This window comes from Cebus imitator, unplaced genomic scaffold (assembly GCF_001604975.1).
Source record: "Cebus imitator isolate Cc_AM_T3 unplaced genomic scaffold, Cebus_imitator-1.0 Scaffold197, whole genome shotgun sequence".
Classification (NCBI taxonomy): Eukaryota; Metazoa; Chordata; class Mammalia; order Primates; family Cebidae; genus Cebus; species Cebus imitator.
In genome coordinates this window covers 263,064-267,512 of record NW_016107512.1, presented here as the reverse complement: position 1 = coordinate 267,512, position 4,449 = coordinate 263,064, and the positions used below count along the sequence as shown (strand labels likewise).

The following is a 4,449-nucleotide window of genomic DNA, read 5'->3' as shown; positions in this document are numbered from 1 at the left end:
AAAAAAAAAAAAAAAAAAAAAAGCTCTGCAGACTTCCCCACAGTGGTTTTCCGCGGGGGCGGGCAGAGGTTTTCTAAGGCCGTGGCTCCCCTTCAGGCAGCTGGGTCCACTGGGCCCGGCCTTCGGTCCCTGCTCCTACCTGCTGATTCACCGGGAGGTAGAGGGGGGCTCAAAATGCCCGGTGCCCGCAGGGCATGGCGTTCAGGAGGCCGTTCAGCTCTGATTCTCCGTAAAGTGAGCTTCTGGGTTCTGCGGTGGGACCGGCACAGACCTCACCGCAGCTACAGGCCATATGACGACCCCGCTGCTCTTTCTTTCTCGGGGCAATCCTAACAATCGCCCTTCAAGCTGCCCCAACCTCAATCCCAGACCCGACGAAGTGTGTGCTAGGACGAATCCCGGCGGGTCTCCAAAACCGGGGTGAAGATGCTGAAGTTCAGGTAAAAACCCGCATTGGCCAAAATGCTCCCAGGCTTTCTCAGGAGCCACCCGAATGGCAGCGTCAGAATGGCAGCGTCAGACTCGGGTTTGCTCCTCCGGACTCCCCACCCCTATTCCCGGCTCCAGGCGCCGCGGTCAACCTGCGGGGAGACTAGGTGCTGGGGTGCTAGGCACGCGGTGATCACCTGACGCCCGAAACACCAGGCGCCAAGTCAGCAAGGAAACCAGCCGGGAGGGGGCTGGCCAGGGAGGCCGGGGAGCAAAGGAGAGAGCTGGGCCCTCTCTAGGCTCGGGGTTCCTATACCCTTTCCCCCAATCTAGGATGGGGGTGAAACGCGGTACGTTCACGACGTCGCCCCAGTTGGGGTACAGAGGGAATCCGCCACCGTCTGGGCCTCTGCCTCAAAATCCGCATCCGGCGAAATTACCCGGTTCTTTATGGGGGCGGCCGGGACCCCAGGTCGCATTCTAGCACCACTGGCTCTGCTCTGTCGCAGCGCAAGGAAGTTTGTTTGGTGTGAATGGGAAGCCCGAAGCTGAAGCGCCGCGAGTCAGAGAGGTGCTGGGGTTCTCCAGGGGAGATACCAGACTCCTCAGTTTGGAGGGGGGGCGGGGTCCTGCTCGGACACTCCGGGGTCCTTCCCAGGTGACCTCCGGGCCTACGCGGCCGCCCTCTCTTCTCCCCGTACGTGGTGGGGCGGCATCTCTCTCCACACCGGGTGAGTAGAGGTGTCGGCCAGATCGTTTCCCCACCGTCCACCTCCGGCGCACAAATCACAGGGGCCATTTCCAGACGCTCTCAAGTCCCCAAGAAGTTTTCTGCTCTATCCCGGAGCTGAATGAGCGATAGGAAAGGGGCTGACCCGCCCTAGCACTTCCAAGGTGCGACCTCAGCAAGACAAGTCTCCTCTTCACCCGAGACGACGCGGCGGGTAGGACCGCGATACCCCGCACCCCCTCTAGCCCCCACGTTCATCGGCCTCCTGCGCGTCCTGGGGAGTCCCGTACCGACTGGAGTTGGGGGGAGCCCAGTTCACCACTTCCCTTCCCAGCTCAGGAAAGTCCGGGCCGGGAAGTATTCTTTGTCTGACTCGGGGCGGGGAGGGGGTCGCGCCCCGGTACACCCCATTCCCAGCGGCCCGGCCGGGAGGGGGCGGGGCCCAGATTCTTGGGGAAGGGCGGGCCTCGGTGGCCTCTCCGGCCGCCCCCCTCCCCGCGCCGGCCTTCGGCTGCCCCCACTCCCGCCGCGCCACAGCCCCCACCTGTTCCCGAGGCAGCTCGGGCCCGCGGGGGCCCGGGCCAGGGGCGGAGTGTCGCGGCTGCGCGGGGTCAGTGCGCCGCGGCCGGCCCTGCCTGGAACAAAGTGCGCCGGCCCGGGCCCGGCTCCTCCCGGCGCCCGGCGCGTCTCGGGCGGGCAGTTTGCAAACACAAAGTGAGCCAGCGAGCGGGTGAGAGAGTGCGCGAGCGAGGGAGTTGGTCTGGTCGCCCGCCCAGCCCCCACCCGCGTCCCTGGGCCCGGCCCGCCACCTACCTGTCCCGCCCGGCCGCTCAGTGCGGGCTCCGGCCCGTCAGCCCGCGCGGGGCATGGGGCTCGCTCCGGTCGCAGCCCGGGCCCGCCGCCGCCCGCCGGGGCTGCCCCTCCGCGCCGCCCCGCGCCGCGCAGCTCCCGGGCGTCCTCCCAGCGCGCCGCGCCGACCGCCGCGCGCCTCAACCCCGCCGGGGCATCGCACTTTGTGGGCTGCTCGGCTCGCTCCGGCTCCGCTTCTCCTTCCCGGTCCTTCCGCGACGCTCGTCAGCTCGCTCCGGCTCCCGGGCTCCGGGACCCCGGCGTCCCCGCCCCCGGCCCAGCCCTGGTTCCGGCCCGGGCTCCTCCCCGCCGCGCCGCCGCCGCTTGCGCCGCGCCCTCCTCGCGGGCTGGGGGCTCCGTCCCGGCCGCCGGCCGCAGTGTCCGGTGCGCAGGGGCGGCGGGCTCCGGACTCCGAGGGGCTGCGACTGAGCCTGGGCTGCGAGTGGCTGCGAGCGGGCGGCGCGCGGGCGGGGCGGAAGGGGGCGGGGGAGGAGGAGGGTGGAGAGGGAAGGAGGGAGCGCGCGGAGCGCGAGGGAGGAGGGAGCGAGAGAGCTAGCGGCGGAGGGAGGGGAGACCAACTTCTAGTGCTACCATAATTCGCCTAAAGCAGGTGCAGCAACTTTCACCCTGCCAGGCAGCCTGCTGAGAGCGAGAGAAGACCACGTGCACCAAACTTTAGGGGAGGAAAAATGCGAACGTGGGGAGAAGGCATGGGGCGGCAGATCTGAAAAAGGTGGTAGGTGGAGGGACCCCAGGGATTCACGTTGGCCTCGGGCTAATTCTATGGCGCGCTTGCAAACCCCGGCCATCCCCTGGAGTCTGGAGGTACGGCCAAGTCCTGCTCCCACACGGTTCACTGGTTCCCGGCGGGCTGCGCCTGGCGCGGGGAGTGGCCGGGGGCCCAGAGACTGAGCCAGCGACCGGCCTGGGCCCTCCCTGGCCTCCCTCCTGCTCCCCACTGCGTGGGGGCTGAGGATGCGCTTTCTGAGCCGGGGAGGGGGGTAGGGGGGGCGGGGACGAGGCCCCTTCAGGGCTTTGCGAACAGTCACCCCCGGGTGCGCACTGCCTCCCTCTGCGGAAAGGGAATTTCCCGTAAAATGTTCTGCGAACCAGTGAAGAAGGAGCCCAAGGCTGGAGTCAGACCGGCAAAGTGACGTGCAAAGTTGAGGCAATTATCCGGACGAGTTAGATTATAAACAAAACTCAGCATCTCTGAATATCACTTTTGCCCGGGAGGACTGGAGGGATTGTGGTGGTGGTGATGGGGGATGGTGGCGATGGTGGGTTGGGAAAGGGAGGTCCGGACGAGGGAATGCCCACGGCCCAAGGGGGAGGGCTATGTTGGTAGCAGACGTCCCACTCAGAGTCCCGTGGAAATCTCAATACCCGTCCTCCCTCACCCCCCCCCACACACACACACGCCGGAAATGTCTCCGATCTGTCTGCGTGTGTTGGGGGTGGGGAGAAGTGAAGGAGGCCTCAGGGGTCCTCATGAAGTGCCCCAACCCAGCTCAGTGATGCCAGGTCCTTATGACCAAGGGAGGACCCTGTTGTGGGATCGGGGCAGGAAGACAATGGCTCTTAAAGCCTCCCCTGGCCCCTGAATCCTCAGGCAGGTGGACAAGGGGCAAGCACAGTATGTGAACCCCTGTGGAGTGGGAGCTGGAAGCCTGAGGGGTGGGGCTGAGCTGCAAGGATGGATGCCTAGTTGCCCGGGGGGAGGGGATTTCTTGGCCCTTCAAATGGCCCTTGAAAGAAGAGGGACTTGAGAGAGGAGGCACCCTCTTGGGTTATTTTTCATCACTTCTGACCCTTTTTCTGTAATGTTAGTGACACCTACACGGGTCCACATTTTATGTATTTGCCCTGTTGGGCAAGTGTTACAGGCATACTTAGGTCCTGCTGGAGTGTTTCAGATTTCTAGGTGTGAAATTGTGCAGGGAAGACTCTAAGTGGTGTCCTCTCCAGCGTGGCAACTGAGATAACCACAGCCATAAGAATAAAAAGCAGCTAACATCTGAGTCGTACCACCCACCAGCCATTTAATCTTCACAGTAACCCTAGGAGGGAGATAGTTCTATTATCTCCATTTTACAGAAGAGGAAACTGAGGCACAAAGTGATCAAGTCACTTGCCAGGGCTTACACAGCTGGTCAATGATGAGCCAGATTCCAACTAGAACCACCTCAGTGAGGACAGGAAAAAAGCTCATGGCAGTTTCTAAAGCGGCACTGCCTGCTTGTGGGTTAGCTGAGGGGAAGGATATTCCGGGAGAAAGAAAGCCCTTGGTGGTACCATCCAATTTACCTTCTGTCAAGGGCCAGCTCTGGTGGAAGTCATGGCGTGTGGACTTGTGTCAGACCAGTTGGGCCAGTGACTACGTCCTCAGTTCTCCTTCCCATCCTTCTTGCAGCAAAGGCCGAGGGTGGGGCGAGAACTAG

The 4,449-nt window shown here is 63.8% G+C and overlaps 1 protein-coding gene across 4 annotated transcripts in view; it reads right to left on the bottom strand.

Annotated features, from left to right (window-relative positions):
* The window catches only part of FOXP4 (forkhead box P4), a 53,143-nt gene extending 51,043 nt beyond the window's left edge, over positions 1-2,100 (bottom strand). For 2 of the 4 annotated variants that reach the window (XM_017547237.2, XM_037745267.1), the window contains exon 1: positions 1,973-2,096. The gene's annotated coding sequence lies outside the window, so the exon portion shown is untranslated. Of the gene's footprint in view, positions 1-1,972 lie in introns of all 4 variants that reach the window. The other 2 variants (XM_017547238.2, XM_017547236.2) reach the window with 2 other exon arrangements.
* Positions 2,101-4,449: the final 2,349 nt, after the last annotated feature.